Below are 18,268 nucleotides of genomic sequence, written 5' to 3'. Positions count from 1 at the left end.
GGCATCGCGTTGGGAATTCCACGTGTCTCATCGTCTTGTTTAGAGTGCATTAGCAGCCAATGACACAGTCTCCCTCCCTCCTCATCGCTCTATTTTTCTTGTTGTCGGGGAGATTGTCCTAAGGCAATAAAAGCAACCATCAGCACTCCTCCTCCTCCTACACCTCCTCTTCATGCAGAGATACGCCTGGGCCTAATTTTCCATCAGCAAAGCATGAAATCAAGTGAGAATGCCACACAACAAGCACTCTTATGAGGGGACACATTGCCGGTTCAGCCACCCACACAAGTGTATACACACACACACACACACACACAGGCACTCACCCGCAGCTCACCGGTACAGAGATACACTCTGACTTTTGAATAAATTATGAAATCAAGTGGATGCTAAACCAAAGTGACAATCAGAGGCTTGTTGATGAGAGAATAAATGTGACTTTGGAAGGTGTTTTTTTTTGTTGTTTTTTTTACACATTTTAATAGAATTATTTAATGGTTGTTAAATTACCAGACTTTGGTGGAATATAGTGCAGTGGTTTGAATGTTTTCAGAGATTACTGTGTTTAGTTGTTAGCGGCGACAAGATCACAGAGGGCAAAATAATAATAATAATAATAATTTGCATATTTTAAGAACTCAATTTGTATTTATTGACAAACATGAGTTGGAGTTATTTCTTTTAGACTGAGCTACACAACCAGAACATTTTAACTATATCATTGTCAGCTCATGAAATCCTGATTTGAATAAAAAATTTATTTTCAATCAGGAACTATGCAATTCAAAAGGTTATGTGAAACGCTTTCAGACAAATTAATCAAAAAGTTTTGAAACTAAGAATTAAAAATTCTCAAAAAAATGTGTCTAGACTTACAGCAGTTAGCTTAAAATGCACCAAACACCAAGACAGTCCAAGCCAAGCCCTCCCTATAACAATGCAGAACAAGTTTAAACTGTTTCATGTTTCTTTAATTTGTGTTTACACCCCTTGAAATTGTTTTTCTAAAGCTGAATGCAGCTTTATTTACATTTTATGCACTAGACCAACACACAAAGACCAAAGAACACACCAGGTGGGTCAGGAATAAAGTTGTGGGGCAGTTTAAATCTAGCTTAATTTCTAAAACAATATTGGAAGCTTTATATGTCGCATCCTCATGAACAGAGCATCACTAGTGTAAAACATGGCAATGGCATTATTATACTGTGGGAATACTTTGCTTTATGATGGGGTGAAAGGTTTCCAAGAGTTGATGGAGAGATGGAGATAAATTAGGACAAATTGTTTGGAAGCTGTAAAACACCCATCAAGATGGAGGTTCACCCAGCAGAAAAACGACTTTAAACATACAGCCGAAGACCCAGAGGAAGAATAAGATAAAAGTATTTTTGAGTTAGAAGGACTAGCTCAGTAACTTATCTAGTGTGTTGTTGGGTCCATTAGGTCAGAGCCTGGAAGACTGCCAGAAATTGAGTCAAAGCAAAGACGTCGGCAAAAGATAGCTACTGGGATAACCAGCATCGCTCTACAACAAACCATGCAACCAGCCAACAGACCAACAGAGAGACTAAACCGTGTCGTACTGTATCTCACTTTTCCATCAACTGCAAAAAATAAAGCAGATCGTTATTAGGACAGTAACACTACAGAGCGAGTGCGAGTTTCTCTTCTCCACACAAACACAGCAAGAAGAAAAAGATCTCAGAATGCTGACTGACAACGATGCACTGCAATATAGATGACGAGAACAAAGCTCCCCATAACAAACTCCAGTCATATTGAGACGATTTCCTTTTCAATAATGAATCGCCATCAGCGCTCCGCGTCAATACCGTCTCTCTGTGTTGTATGCGTGCATGAGAGAGTGAGGAGAGAGGGTGGAGGGGTGGGGGGGAGGAAAACATCTATCCTCGACGAGAACTAAACTTCTATATTTAATCTGCGCTGAGAACAAGCAGGCATGCAAAGTCAAAAACAAAATGGGGATGGCAAGCTGAGGCTTTATATGGCATGCAAATCACATCCAGACCAACTAGCAGCTGTGAGCTTATCCCCACATCTTTATGATTGACAGGAATTTTAAGATGTGTAGATTATAAATATTTATAATTGACTCTATATTGACTGTGTTCTTTCTGTTTGGTGGAACTTGAAAAAGAAGGAAAGAATAAAAACTAAAATTATTTCTCTAAAGTGAAGGGGGGTGGAAAACAATATGACAATTCAGTTCGTAGTTGGTTCCGTCTTCAGATGATCCCTCTTGTGCGTCGCTACATGCTGTAGTGTGCATGTGTTGATCGGTGGCCTGTTTTCTTTTTTGACAGTAGTTGGTATTAACTTTCTGCAGTTGTCAAGTTTTTTTTGCCATGGGATTTGACTGTTTTCAGAAGGGTTAGATCAGACTCTGAAAAGTTGCCTTAGTGCATATATAAAGGTTACATGTACAAACAAGACCTAGAAAAAAAGCAGCACAGGTCTATTGAATCATTAGTTCAAAACCCAGTTTTTGAATATTTATGTGGATTTGTATTACTTAGTTCACGCATTATTAGCTAATATCTTGCCAATAATGCAAAATATTAGGAGGAGTAGCGGTTAAAATGTCGAAGAAAAAAAAATCATATTGTGAGCAAAATAACACATCAGCCATTTGACCATTTGTACTATTACTTCATTTGCAAATGGGCACAACTTAGAGAGAAATGGCCAAGAGTGAAGTGTGATTTTGACACCAAAGGCTTCAAGTGGGACGGGGTAAATACTTGAAGAAGTGCTAACTATTAGGTATGGAGGTGGAACAGTTATTCTGTGGGTCAAAGGTTGAATTTTTTAAAGCCACAGAAGTTTAGACACTAATATAAAAAAAAATTGGCTTTTTGCACATCTTTACCATTTGTGCCAAGATATGTAGTGGGTGCAGTAAATCAAAAATAAATATTACAATGCTTGTGGAAAAATCAGTGAAAAAGAAAAAAAATACATATTTGTATTATTTTTTTATATCCATTTTATCTGTGATAAGCCAAAGAACTTGAATATAAAGGATAAGCTGTAAACTTTGATTCTATCTAAAGGGCAACACCAGCACCAAACTCAAAATTGTAGGAAGGAGTTTTAATAAAAGCAGGAAAAAATTTGATGTCAAGTTCTATCGAGGCCAACTTTTATTTGTTATGGTTGCAGTCTGCATTTTTCCTTTGATGAAATCCCAATTCAGAAGATGAAAAACAGCCATCTGAAAAAGCATCAGTTTAGTTTGACCCAGAAGGTAGGTCCAGGAAACACTGTGCCAGTGCAGAAACTGGGTGGGCCCTGACCTCTAAGAAATTGAAATAACTTTTTCCCTTTGATTGAGTTGCACTGTGTGAGCTCACAACACTGCATCGGTCTATCTAACTCTCTTTCAGCTGCACATCAAAAAAAAAGGGGGGAGCAGCAAACGCCGGCCTGTACACGCTTCGCACACACCCACTTCAGATCCTCAAGTTTCCTCTGCCACGCACCCAAACACAGCACTGCCCATCCCCTTCATCCATTTTCCCGTTTGATTTCACCACCGGGCCAAACCAAAGCGKCATTCTGAAGTCGTACGGAACACAGCGCTTTATACATCTAAAAGTTTCTGTGTTGCCAAACAAACACATGCGGGTTTACTGAAACTGTCTGAAATCCCAGAGAGCATTAGGGTTTAAAGTGAGCATGAAACCCAAACCCTTCAAGCAGATTAAATTCCAAATCAAGCAGGCCATGTAAATGATGTGGTGACAGGGGGCCCCGTGCAATTAGTATGCCAGGCTAGTGTTAAAGCAATTAGGCAAAACAGACGGCAAGAGCACCCGGGCTAAGCGCAGGCAGGGAGGAAGGACGAACATTTCCATATTGTTCTTCAGGACATGAGCGCGTGTGTGTCGGTGTGCGCGCGCGCCAGTACAGTTTGTTTGAGGTCATCTGGCACTCGACTTGTTTGTGGATCTCTCAGAGGAAATCAGAGGTTAATGGGAGCTAGACTTTGTTTACTGACAGCCCATGCTTCCATTTAGGGTAGCTAAGGAGATGGGCACGAGGTACTAAATGCTAAATTTCCTCTTCCTTTAAAGCAAAGGGAAAAAAATAAAAGGGAAACTTAAAACACACAGTCCCATGTCGCTTTGGTGGGGGGGGGAGAAAAAAAAAGAGGCATTTACTGGTAAACAAGCCCAAAGCGGAAACAGTAGACACTACATTGGGAAGAAAGGAAAAAAAGAACTCATTTGGGCAAATCTCTCAGGTGGAGCCATCAAAAGCTGTGTCGGTTTGTACACAGAGACGTGGAAGAGAAGGACCACCTGGAGACGAGGAGTGACAATTGTTTGAGTGTAAATTACTCAAACAAGCATGCCGGGGAGCAGCGTTTAATGCCTGATGTTTCCCAGAGGAAACTGAGCTGGATGCCTTTAATTCAAACACTGATTTACAGACACTACAAAAAAACAAACTGTAGCGCACAAGGAAGTTGTGTACGATACGATGATGCTCTGTGGGGATGTTAAGTGGGACGGTGGCTGTTTGAATGTGAAATGGCAAACCTTGACAGTGAGGAGTAGAGTTAAACAATGCTGTTACTTCATTACAGCTATGTTTACAATTTAATGTGGTACAGATGATTTCCAATGTAATGACATAGTAATTGTTCCACATAGGGCTAGTTTGGTTTTGATAGCTCTTTTCCCCAAATGAAAGAAATTGTTTTAAAATAACGTTTGATTTCCTCAGGTTTTCCTTGTGAAACTCTGGCTGCAAGTTTTAAGTGTAACAAAAAAAAAAAGCAAAAACAAAAAGTACAGACTTTTACATAGCAGTGATTTTTGTTGTACTCGACGAAAAACGCAACTGAACTGATGCAGAAAACAAAGTGACACATGCTTGAATTATATGCAATTTGCAGACTTAATATTCTCCATGCCATCAAGAACATGTCAACACTTTTCATAAAGCTTCTAATTAGGAACTTTGGAATATTGTTGTTGCTTTTTCCTCACACATTGTCTTGTCACTTAACTGTGCAACAAGCAGAAAAAGAAACAAATCGAAAAACATCAGCCGGAAAATACACAGCATGCACAGTGTGTGTATGTGTTTATGTCAGGGGTTGCTTAGATACTACCTCCCTCGTGCATGCTGAAGTGATACCTAATTACAGAGCTAATTTTGCACCATAGGGTAAATAATAAACTCAAATTTATGAGAAACTAATAAACAGCAGCTGTTTGATCTGAAGCACAGAACAGACAAACAAGCCTGTGCAATAAAAAGGCAAAGGACTGGGAGTTGTGAATTTGATTGCTCTGGTTTAGCTTCTGATTCGGGCTGTATTAGCTTTTAAAGTACACTTGAGATAAAAAAAAAAAAAAGAAAAAGAAAAACATCACATAAGTACAAAGCTGAAGCATTTGCAACGAAGCCATGAGTTAAAACCGTATAATTATTACATCTTTTCTTTTACATATTTCAACTTTGCAACAGATTGTTAACGTGCCCTAAAGAAAGCTCCAGCAGAGAGAGTCCTCTAAAGCAATAAAAACATAAAACAGTGCTAATGTGCAATGATCAATTAACAGAAATGTAGATTAAACCAAATCTCCAAGACGAGCAGTAATTAGCTCCAGTTTAAGTCACCGTTACGAGTGTGCGCCATGTAGTACAATCTATCAACGTATGTAGCGCCATATGGTCGACATGGCCTTCGGGCTTTGTGGGAATTACTTCATGGAAAGACAAGCAGGTGAGGCTGTGTTTTGTTCGAAGCACATCCGCAGACTTTGTACACAGAAAACAAGGGAAAAAGAAAAAAAGAAAAAAGTGCTTTCATGAAAGGGGCCGAGACATTTTTTTTTTTTTAAAGTGAGGTCAAACCAGATGGATGCGATCACAAAAGCTAAAATAAAATAAATAAAAAAACTTAGCAGTGCCAGTGAAATCTGGCAGGTGTCCCAGTGAAACAAGTGACATAATGCAGCAGTCTCATGTATCCTGGTAACGCAACACTCAAAAGAGACAAAAATAAAACAAAAGATATTGCCAAAAAAGAAGACTGTAAAACAGGTAAGGCGACAGTGGCAAACAATAAATCACATCACAGGTATAATTTTGTTTGGATCAGATCTTGATTGAGATTTTTTTTTTATTCAATAGGAAGGAGGAAAATCCAAACATGATGAACAGATTATTCTGGACAAATTCTCAGAGCTTTGCTGGAAGGAAAAAGACCTGGCAGGGCAGGGGCTTCTTTAATGGTTTTGGAGGATTTGTCACTTTTCATGCATTGATATAAAACCTGAAGTCTTTTACAACTCAAACCAGTAAAGTGTCTTGAAATGTTTTGAGTGTTAAGTCTCCAAAGATTAGCTAGCAACTGCAACCCTCTCCAGACACTCGTAACATACAAGTCATTAGCTTGGCAAAGCAATTTGTTTTCAATTAAATGTTCTGGAACTCTATCCAATGGTAATACTTGGGGGTTTGGGGTGCATTAAAATCAAATGGGCTCATGTTCCCAAACTGTGGCACAACTGGTGCTACATCACTGGCTGTCTTCTGTGGTACTCAAAATAAATTTGGGTATCCATTAGTTATAAATTAAAAATAAATATAAAAGAAAATATCCACTATAAGATGTATAGTGGGTAGAATTAGAAGTTACAAACCATAAAAATCCTTTTTTATGTTATCTTAAGCCACTTAAAAGAAGGATGCGGAGCAAACTTTTGGAAGAACTCTGAGCTGAATGTAAAGTGAATGACAGTCAAATGGGAACCAGATGTGGTTATTTTTCCCACATTTCTCTTACCTTTAAAGTCGTACTTGAATCTGGAATTTACAATGCTGTTAACAACTGCAACACAAGGCAACAACAAGTCATCTCTCTGTATGGCATGTTCGAAGAGCTGTATCTCAATATGAATAGTGAGTAACTTAATGAGACAGACATCAGTGCAAATTAATGGTTTATTACCGTGCTCCCCTATCAAGTATGGCTTGAAGGCCATATTGAATTTTGAGGTCTGGGTCAACTTTACAACTTTGATAAGAACACAGAATTCTGCAGGCCTTCCAGTTAATTTCTCTGACTTGGTCCAAGAACAAATGAAAGTCATAACTCAAAGACTTCCTCCAAAATGTCTATGTGTAATGCCAGTCATGTAATGCAGCTTTTAATCTTACTGTGTTTTTGTGATGAAACAAAGTGAGACTAAATAAATCCTGTTCTATTGCCTTTTTTAGAATAGCAATAGGTTGTAGTGGAAATTATTGTGGAAGCCAATCTAATTGTGAGATTGTACAGTAGATCTTGGTGGAATTGCTGATGACATTGCATTAAAGAAATGACAAACTTCAACCAAATGTATACTAACCTAAGAAACAAGACAGTGAGGCCTAGTTGTCCCATTTCATCCATTCACACAACATTTACAGGGCATCAGGCACTTTTTTAGTGTTTAATCTGAACTTTAATCTTGCTTAGACAGAAGAAAATCTGTGTATTTAAAGTAATTTGCTAACGGTTGTTCTTTTACTTAAATGAATTCATTGCAAAATCGGCCACGCAATGCTTATGTATAAAAAATCATCTGCTGAATTTGCCTGAAGTATCTGAGCAACTAAAAGATGTTTTGTCATGGACGGAAATCTCCAATCAATATGAAGCCAACATAAACATCCTCACTGCAATAAAACTATCTGATCATCCAAACTAACCAGTGTGTTGACCCACAATGTTCTGAAAATTGTTGAAATAAGTTAATGAGACTGTAGAATTTGGTCTTGGGTTTGTTTGCCCTCACCTCTCATACGCAGCCATTTCCCAATTTCCTGACTATCATGAACAAGGTTCAAGCTTAGAAACAAAGGGCCTGCTAACAAAGCTTCCCATAGAGAATTGACTGTGGACTTGGTTGCTATTTACATACAGATGCACTGGCAGGAATTTGCATAATGTTTTTTGTAGCTGGGTGCTCAAGGGAGCAGCATTGTAACATATTGGTGCCTAATGAACTCTGAAAAAAAAATTGATTTTCCACAGAGTAAATTAAGAAATGCATTATAGCTGTTAAAGCAATCTGGGGGGAAATCGGAGCTTTCCACCGCTAAACTACACTTGATAAGTAATAAATTACATGTTACACTTATTTGCTTTAATTCATGCTAATTTTGCCCAATTAATGTATCACTGCAGTTCTGAGGGTAGCCACTGGAGATTCAATTATTTATTGGATATTGGTGTGTATGCAAGTGCTTCTATTGTATTGTTAGCATATTGTGTGTCTGAATATAGCAAATATGTTTGTGTGCGTGTGCGTGTGTGTGTGTATATGTGCGTGTGCGTGTGTGTGTGCGTGTGTGTGTATATGTGCGTGGGTGTGCGCGTGTGTAAGGAACAAACAGTTCCTGGATCAGTATGAACTATGCTTCCTGAAATTGCCATCCCAGATAGGAACGTAAATTTAGAAGGAAGACTCAACCAGTTTAAACTGCTATTTGTTCATTTTTGTTCCTATTCATGTGTCTGTCACAATGAAGTGTTTGGTCATATTTGTTTTTTTGAAAAAAAGAAAAAGGCTAAGCTCTTTTTTTTAGTAAATTCTTGTCACTCATCTGAAAGACATTTTCTAAGAGAACTTGTTAACCTCTATTACTTTGGGATCACAGAAAAAGGAGACCCTGTGCACATGTCTTAAAACCTGGAAATTCATCTTTTTTTCCAAGCCTAATTTTGCTTTTTTACCAGAAGTGCTAAGATGATAGTGTAGCAATATGTTATCAAAATGCAGTGAAGAAAACCTGCTAAAAACGCAGAAAGAATCTTGTATCTCCAGTATTTTCCAGGAACGTACCACAAAGCTCCTTGGGCCCACTATTTTTCTTACTTCAAGGATGAGGTCTGTAAAGGGTTAAAACTCCCATGAGACATTGGTTTTAATGTCTTTTTTTCCACAGATTTTTTGGGCACATACTGACTTCTGTGGGGGGTTTTCTGTTGTGTGTCCCTTTCCCATAAAGGAGGAGGATTCAGAAACACGGCAGCTGAGGTCTATTTGAAATCATGAGATTTTTGCACCCCATTTGTGGAAACTGAACGACTACTTTAAGAAACTATTTCTTCTTTGGGGTTCCAGTTATATTTATAAGCCTTTGCATTTCTGGATGAGTGTTTGTAAATCTATGAGTGACAGAATTAAATCCAGAGTCTGCTGGGATTTTCTGACAGAGGCCCATTTGTCTCAGACTCACTCTCTCACACACACACACTTGGAGAACTTTTGGTTGCTGTCGTCTGCTTCCTTCCCACTCTTCCCCTCTTTTGCAAGCCAAGTGAGTCATTGTTTACAGGCCCTTCACTCCGCTGTCCTATCACCCTTCTCTGACGCCACTTTTTCCATTTAATCATAACCCTTGCATGTGGTGACCCCGCATCAGGGCTGGCCTTGTACTTCCTCCTTGAACTGTATTCTGGGTTTCCTGCTGTCGCTCACTTGACAATCTGACTGCAGCAGGTTGCAGAGCTTTGCAAAACTTTGTTCCGTGGACTAGATTTAAATCATTGCAGAGTCATTTGCTGCAGAGAGGAATGATTCATTTCACAAAAACAAACAAATATAAAAGTCAAAACTGAAACTGTGACAAATCCCTTCAAAAATTGAAAAAAATTCAACTCTAATATTTATATCCCTCTGGAAGATTTAAAACAGATGAATACGTTTCGGTGAATATTTGGCAAAGTTTCTGGAAAACTGTACTGTTGAATTAGGTTTTTGTTTCACCAAATGACAAGAGAGATTAAGCCTGAAAAAAGATTGTTTTCTTTCCCATCACAGTAATGAAGCTGCTCTTGTAAAGTAATTTCAGACGGAACTTGGTACAACATTTCTAGGCAACTCTCCAAACAATTGATATTAAAGTGTGCAAAGGAGTTTATAGAATATGTAGCTGTCCGTTTCTGTTCTACCATCACGAACATAAAGAAGTGCAGTTTTCCAAGCTCTTTTTGAGGTCATGAATTTGATTCTTCTTGTTGAGACTTGAATTGTGTGCTTTGCCCAGAGAAGACAGAGACTGAAGTTTAAGGCACCAAACACTCCTGCTGGAATTGGGATAACAGGAAGGGCAGATGTGTTGAAAATCAGCTCATGCTCACTGTCAAGAAGGAAGGAGCAGCTGTGATGCTAAGGGCCTGTTCCTCTTTCAGCTGCCATTGGAAGAATGTTACAGTAAATTATCAAGGTATTTGATACAATTCCAATGGGTTTTACCAAAAAATCTGAAAATGGATGGTGACAGAGTCCCTCAGGAGAACAATCATTAAAACATAAGGCAAAATTAACATATTTAGACTCAAAATAAACTATCTTCTAAGATTATTTCAGCCCCAACACAAACTCTACATAAAATCTCTGTGATGCAGATGATTCCTCTCTCTGTATGCACTAACCTCATGAAAAGTTATAGAAGAACACCAACTGCTGTCGGGTTAATATTAACAGCACTGGCACCAATTATTGAGGCACAACATTGCAAATGAGGCCATGATCTTCTTGTAAATTTCAAGTTTTACCACAATGATCAGCAGGGAAAACTGTAAGAAAGGAAAGAAATATGAACTAAATACAATAGAAAGTCCTGTTCATTCAATTTGAAAAGAAGTTTCTCCTCTTTTGAAGTGTTCCCTCTTTCATGGGGAACCCACTAAACACCCAGCCTCCACAAACCCAAATTAAAAAGCTTAGCTTGCGATACTTTTTCCAAGTAAATTAGAGAAAACAACATCTTCCAAGATTAGACAATTAAGTGGCACATTAGTCCAAGACTTAATTAAAAGATAGCGAGGCCGGCAGTCTTTAAGGATACATGGAGGTGACGGGAATGTTTAAACAACAGATTGAACAAATGGCACTTATTAAAAAAACTTGACTGTGAGTCACTTGACACTTTGCATATCCGCTGCACCTTGAGCTACACAAACAGAGTGTCAGCTCCCCGGGTTCCTGCTATGCAAATCTCCAGGCCGAGGCATGAGGAAGAAACGAACTCGTCACACAACATCCCCGCTAAGATGTCCTCCTACATTCGGCAGCTTAGCAGCTATGGCAACCCGAGAGGAGACATAACATTTGGCGTATCACACGCTCTGCACAAGTCATGAATAGTGATGATCAATGTTGGGGGATGAAATTCACAAAACTTTTAAAGACGCATCTGGTTCACGAAGAGTTGGTTTCGACTCGATCCTCGCAAAAACGCACACCTTTGGCTGAGATGTGTGCGTTTCGTGTCGGCTTCCCTTCGGAAAGCATCCTTAATTAAACCTTTTGTTCTGCCGAAATGACAAAAAAAAAAAGAAAAAAGGAAAAAGTAGAGCGAGGCGAGCAAAAGGCAGTTATTGTGTCAGAGCGCGCCGAATGGAGGTACACTAAAACATCACAGTTCACCGCTCGTGTTGCCATTTCAGCGTCACTTTCCATCCTGGAACAATGCGACGGCTGACAGCTCACACCCAAGAATTATCACGCTAAACTGAATTATTTCTGCCACGTGTTAATTTATTAACAACCTCCGTGTGCTCTAATGTAGCCTGCATTTGCATATACATTTTTAACCTGCGAGTTCGACCGTCTTCAATATTCTTTTTTTTTTTTGGTGGGTGGGTGGAGCGCGGGGGTTACGGGGGGTTGGGGGGGTGTATTTCAAACCGCCTTTTGTTGCAACGTGTTTGAATGTTGAATGGGGCAGGAGAGGGAAAGAAAAGACATAAATCTGGCATGCGTCTGCAGGGCACAAATTCTTTAAGGGCAGATATGTGCACTTCATCACCTTGCGACATATGAGCGGTGGCATCTTCGACGTGAAGCCTCCTCCTCTTTATCTTCCTCCTGCTGACTTGCCGTCCTCGGCCTCTTCAAAAAGGTGCTCGCGACTGCGACTGGTGGCTTTCCGGTGGCTTCAAAAACGGCAAGATGGCTTATTTAGGCGGCTCCTCAGAACTGTTCTGTCAAACGGGAGCAAACATGCAGTATTTATCATCACCAATGGACTCCTGCAGTCAAACTGTAAGTGGAATGTGTAACTACAAACACCGCCGAACGTGGCTGCTCAGAAGAAGCACGATCCCATCTGGAAATCAAAGATTTAAAAGTGTTCTTGGTTTCCAACTTGTATCGTAGAGATGATGCAAAGAACACTTTGAAAAAGACTCTCTAAAATTAGGTTTGTAAGGAAAAATAAATAAAAATGACTAAAAAGAAATGAGATGCAGATAATCTTATTACTCCACACAGACATGGTTAAAGTGTTGACAAAGAGTAAATTGTGCTTTTTCAAAATGTTCTGACAAAACAAACACTGCAAGGCACTTTCACCCACTGTACAGTGCCAACATTAGATATTTTGAAATGTAAACAATTTTAATGTTTTTAGATTATACAAATATTCCTGTTAAAGTCTTACTTTAAAGAAAACATTTCAAAACAATGCATTTTACATGTTAATATCTGTTCATTTTGATAGTTGTGACCTATAGCCACTGCAAACCCAAGGTTGAGTTAATTGTAATATGAATTTTTACATAAAAGCAATTTCAAAAATCACATTATGATGTCACAGTCTACACTGCGTACTAACTTAACAGCTGGTACAGTCACTGAAACCCACTACAGAGAGAGCAGCCCACAAAGGGTCATTGCTGAAGGAGCTGGCTGTTTACAGAGCCGCATCCAAACATATGTATGGAAAGTTTAGCTGAAGTACAAAGTGTGGTAGCAACAGTTGCCAAAGCAATAGGGATAACCACAGCCTTCAAATGATATTGTAGGAAAGCCTGATTAAGGGTTCGAGAGGAAATGTACAAAGCGTGGACCAGGGGTGGTGACCGTACTTCAAGAGCTACCACACACAGATAGATGTTTGCAGCGTTTAAAAGGTCGTCCAGAAATCTCCTTTGAGAAAAGTTTAGAATTTATTACATTATATTTTGCATATGTCTGTATAGTCAATATTTCCAAGGCAATATTTGAATATAGTAAGAAACCGAACTGTCGACTCGGTCATTGAAAGCCGTGAATATCAAGACTAACACAAATTAACACTTTGCTGTGCAACATTTATGTCAACATTACTCTACTTGTGCGAGCTAAGAAACAAATGTTTGACAAAACTTTATTTCTACAAAGAAAAACCATTCCGTTGAAGTGTTCAACTGCAGCCAAAAGTAAAACTCTTTTTAGCCAGTCCCAAAATAAAATAAGTAAACAAATACTTGTTAATAAAAATGACCAAGGCAATAACTCTGAAATGGCAATTAGAATAAAAGCAATACTAACCTAAACAATGCACTCCAGCTTACTGTAGTCATTGCATGCCTTAATTAAGCACACCTGTTCTGTGTAACCTTAACGAGGCGGTTCTTCTTCGTCGTCTTCCTGAGTTTTATTGGTGATTGGCAAACAACTGAAGGATGCATTACCGCCACCAACTGGTAATAAGTGCAACAAGGCGATTGAACGCACTTCAAACTGTTTTTCAGAGTGAAAATATAGTATCAAAACAATAAAAATAAAAAAATCAAGTAAAATATATTTTGTTTTTATATAACTTTTGTCCTTTCTCTAAAAATTAAAGACAATAGATTTTTTTTTTCTTATTTTGCCGCCACTTTCAAGACACTTAAATATGTTTGAACTTTTGTGTATTTTTTGTACCTTATCTGATGTTACTGGATAAACAATGTACTTCCTCTAAAATTCGGGGAGCTCTATCCCCGAATCTTTTCTTCTTTTCTTTCCTTCATGAAAACATCTACAAGCGGTTTGCAAAGTGTTTCATCCGACTTACATGGGATGAGCTCACATCCTGAAACCCATTCATTTTCTATCACTTTTCAACCACATTTATTTCACAAGCCTATTCTTCTTCTGAGAGGAAAAATACATTTTTACCACATTAAGGTTCGGAGTTGGTACCTGGCTGAATGGAAATATGGAGGAATTTAGGAACAATGGGCAAAATTATGCATCACTATGAAAAATCCCTCAGTTGTGTTTAATTGCTTTATCTGTTATACTTGTTCACTGTATTGAGACACAAATTAATGTTTCTTTTTTCTTTTTTTTTTTGCCTGAACTAAAGTCAGTAAAAAGGAAAGAGGCCTCATGTATGACTTAGATAAGCCAAACTAGGTAAAGCATTAAGAGTTCCTAGAGTGAAAAGAAGTGATCCAAAGCAAACCATCTATGTACAGTTTGCTGTTCCCCTTAAACCTAATAAACTGTTGTGCCATTCTTGGCTGCCACAACTGCTATCACATGGAAATGAGTCTTTTACGCCACTGAGGAGGGACTTAAGCCTGTATTTGTTTGCAGAATTGTTCAAATTCAGCCACGTTGGAGGCTTTGCAAGCACGAAACTATTTCAGGTCACATCAGAAGATCGTGATCAGATTCAAATCTGGATCGTAGCAAGGCCTACTTCCTTTTCTTTTCTTTTCTTTTTCTTAAACCATTCCAAAGTGGCCATGCTGTTGTTTTTTTAATCATTGTTCTTTTGTATAATCGAAATGTGCCTGAGGTGAAGCTAAACATTATAAAGAGAAAACATTCTTCTTCTTCCTGAATTTCTGGTAGACGGCAGGATTCATGGTTCCATTGATTAAGGCGAGTCACGAAGGTCATTAGGCAGTCCACAGAATATTTTCCCAAAAGTCTTGGAGAACATCAACATTCTCTGGGCAAATGTGAGACGAGAGTTTATGGCATTTTCGGTCATCAGTGTCTTTTGCCTTGAAACTGGATACAGCTTGGCCCGGTCTCCGTCAAACTGTTGAATCCATTATACTGACCTTACTTGGGCCTGCGGTGTGTTAGTTGTTTTTCTGGGTTATTTTATGTATCCGTGTGGATGAGATGTTTTCTTTGAGTAATTTTGTTAGGCTTCTTCCTACTCCTGGAAAGATTCACTATAGCTCTAGGTTTTCTTCATTTGTGGATTAGAGCTCCCATGGTGGTTTGCTGGAGTCTCACAGTCTTACAAATGGCTTTGAATGGATTTCCAAACTGATGGATGTCAATTATGTTTCTCATGTGTTGTTGAATTTCTTTACATCAGAGCAGGATGCGTTGTTTTTAAGATTTTTTGGCCTATAACATATTATCAGACCGTTTCCATTTAAGTTATTTCTTGTTTTCTCAAGTCATGCAGTAATCAGGGCTTGGTGTGGCCAGTGAAAATAACCCAAAACATAATACATTTTTAATGTAGATAGCAAACAGTACAAAATGACTTGTGTGAAGCAACTGTTGCTGCCCATTAGTCTGGGAGATTTTATACAGACATTTTTAAAGAATTTAAAGATTGTTTGTTTTACAGATTGAAGGATTATTTACACACTGAAAGTTAAACGTGGCAATATTGAGAGAAATTAAAAGAAAAAAAAAGAGCTCCATCTCCTTTTTATGTTTAAACGTATTGTAAGTTCATTCGTTTGGATTGGTTGCCAGTAATTGTGAGTAAATCAACTGAAAATATTGATACGAAGTCAGTGTCAGTATTGGACTGAAAGTTTGACATTCCCAATTGAAATTTGATTTTATTTTTGTATTGTGAGTTCTCAAACATACCTCAGAATGGATTGTTTTGATTTTCTCTCATATTAAATCTTTTTTGTCATTATTTGTGTGTCCATTTAGGAAAAAGGCACATGAAATCATGTTATCATATGAAAGCATTTTCTAGACACTTATAAACTTTGTCCAAATTCTCTCTGAGGTTGGAACACAGTAACGCAAAAGAAAAACGACAAAAACACAGAAAGGTCACAAGGTTGATGATACATAAAACTGAAATAAAAGGTATCAGTATCGGTATCAGTATCTGCAATACTGGTTCTGTATTTAGTTGATGTCAGACTGATACCAAAAAAATAACTAAAAATAAAATACAGATCTGACACCTTATCAGTGTTAGGCAGACAAAAATATCTGCAAATCTCAAGGTTCTGAAGAAAGTTCGGAGCAAACAGTGAGGCCTAGACGACAGGAGATACCGATTTGTATACGTGTATGATTAAAGAAGTAACCGAGGAAGTTGCTGTAATGTTTCGCAGTCTCTCTTTCCTAAGCTCGTAAAGCCTAATTTAAAATCAAATGTCTCCATGAAAGGGCAGCTCTAGCTGTAAATCTTCAGAGTACAGGTGTTAATATACAGCTTAAGGATTTTTTTTTTATTGTGCAGAAGAATCTCAGCAGATGTTGCCTGCGTGCACACCTTAACACCCCCCTCTCCTCCCACTCCCTCTATGAATCCCATTCCCTCTGGCATTCGTACAAATCACCGCGCCGGCGTGGAGTCACCTTTTCTTTTAATCCCTTCTGCACGCGCCACACATCATCACAAACAACCTGCCACCGCGCGAGCCTGTTTGTTGGCGAACAGGCGCGCAAACAGAGATGCAACAGGCGACGTGTTTATTTGTAGCAGACGAAACAATTAGCGGAGCATGGCAGGTAAATAAACACGCCGAGGCGAAACATCTGGGGCTTTATTGCTGCTGCTGCTGCTGTGTTGTTGTCGTCGTTAGGTGGCTTGCTGAGACAGGCGTAATAACAGTCGCTGTTTGAGATGTGCTGCTAGGCAGGGAAATGCTTTCAAAGATCTGACAAAATGCAAACAAGTGATAACCCTTTTCTGTTTATGTGTTAACGGGGGAAGGAATGTTCAAGAGTCAAAATAAAAGCTCAGTTGAACCGACTTGAAAAAAAAAAAAAATAGCTCTGTGAAATATTTTTGTTGTATTCACGCATGTGTTTTCGTGCCAGTCATGTGGATTTAATACGAATATGTTCCAAGCACAAATATAAATGCGGTATTTGTAGGATTTCCTCTTTCTGCTGTTTCAGGTCTCTTCAAACGTTTAGACACTTAGACGTTTTGCACATTCATCTTCACAAAATAGATAACCTAAACAAAATAGCATTTGTGAGCATCAATTTTTAAGTCCTGCCACAGATTCTCAGTAGAATTTTGGTGTGGGCTTTGACTAGGCCCTCTTAATACATTAAAAAGGCAATTTAATACCAAGGAATTGTGTATTTAGAGTGGTGGCAATAGTTGTATGCCACACATAGCACTTTGCACCTTGGTTTAACAGCTCCATCTTAACTTTATCCAACCAGAACACTGTATTCCACACGTTTGACCTTTTCCCCTACATGTTGTGGAAAACCTTAAAGTGAACTTCTCATGACTTTCTTCTTGCCACTCTTCCATAAAAGTCAGATCTCCTGAAAACATTTTTAGGGTAAAGAGGACTAAATACAAATGCAAAGCTTTTTTTTTTTTTTTTGACAAACAATTTGAAAACAAAGTATCTGTTTTGTTCTAATTCTCATGTATGAGCTGTCTCTTGCAAATGCTCCAATAAAAAACAACGAGGTCCGTGTTTGTACTGAGAAAAAAAAAGGGGGGCGGGGGGAGTGGGAATTGGAAATGCTCTTGAAAGGAAACTATGGCTTTCTGCGTGATTTTCTCACACAATTCACACCAGAGAAAGTCCGCCCACCAAAACAACCTGCCAGTCACTCGCAATGTCCCGATGATGACTGGAGGCGAGTCAAGACTTTGGTTATCTAAGTGATGCTTGGAACAAACAATCAAAAGCGGCGCAAATGCGTCCACGCCAGCACATGACATGTAACTAAGGTGACATCTAATTTACAGCTCAAGGAATGTGTACAAGCAAATAAAGAGGCATTCCTGATCCATCCATCCCTTTCAATTTGCCTCTGCCACGCTCCGTCGCTTTCCGGAGGCAAAGGCAAAAGTTGAGAGCGCACACTTTTGAGCTGATGTCTTATTTATAGGTCCACAATCTGAATTCCTGCTATTTCTCTCTCTCTCTCTCATGTGTGCGTAAAAGTCTGTGCAAGGATCTAGAAAACAGAGCGCTCCCTCATCACAAACACGCCGCAAAAACAGAGGCCTAGCAAAAAAAATCTCTCTGCACGTATGGTTTAAGATGCCACAGTATCTGGGGAACGCGGGAGGCTGTGGGGGTGGGGGTGGAGAAAACAGGAGGGTGTTTTCAGGGAAACAACTGATCTAAGATGGGTATTTTTTATTTTTATTCTACTCTTCTTTCATTCCCGGCACTTTTCCTTCTCCCAGGCAGATGTTGACGTGAAGCGTCTTCTCGGGGGCGCACAAACTTTGAACCTGCCTGTGCCCCACCCGAAAGTGGGTTGGG

At 38.9% G+C, this 18,268-nt stretch overlaps 1 long non-coding RNA gene across 2 annotated transcripts in view; it reads right to left on the bottom strand.

The window, feature by feature from the left end:
- LOC103459465 (uncharacterized) overlaps positions 1-13,439 on the bottom strand; it is a 134,885-nt gene extending 121,446 nt beyond the window's left edge. For both annotated transcript variants that reach the window (XR_532748.1, XR_532747.1), the window contains exons 1-2: positions 13,353-13,439; positions 11,848-12,022 (exon numbers count right to left, since the gene is read on the bottom strand). This is a non-coding gene — a long non-coding RNA (uncharacterized LOC103459465). The remainder of the gene's footprint in view (positions 1-11,847; positions 12,023-13,352) is intronic.
- Positions 13,440-18,268: the final 4,829 nt, after the last annotated feature.

Source organism: Poecilia reticulata, linkage group LG23, assembly GCF_000633615.1.
Source record: "Poecilia reticulata strain Guanapo linkage group LG23, Guppy_female_1.0+MT, whole genome shotgun sequence".
NCBI classification, from domain to species: Eukaryota; Metazoa; Chordata; class Actinopteri; order Cyprinodontiformes; family Poeciliidae; genus Poecilia; species Poecilia reticulata.
This window is presented reverse-complemented; position numbering and strand designations above follow the sequence as displayed.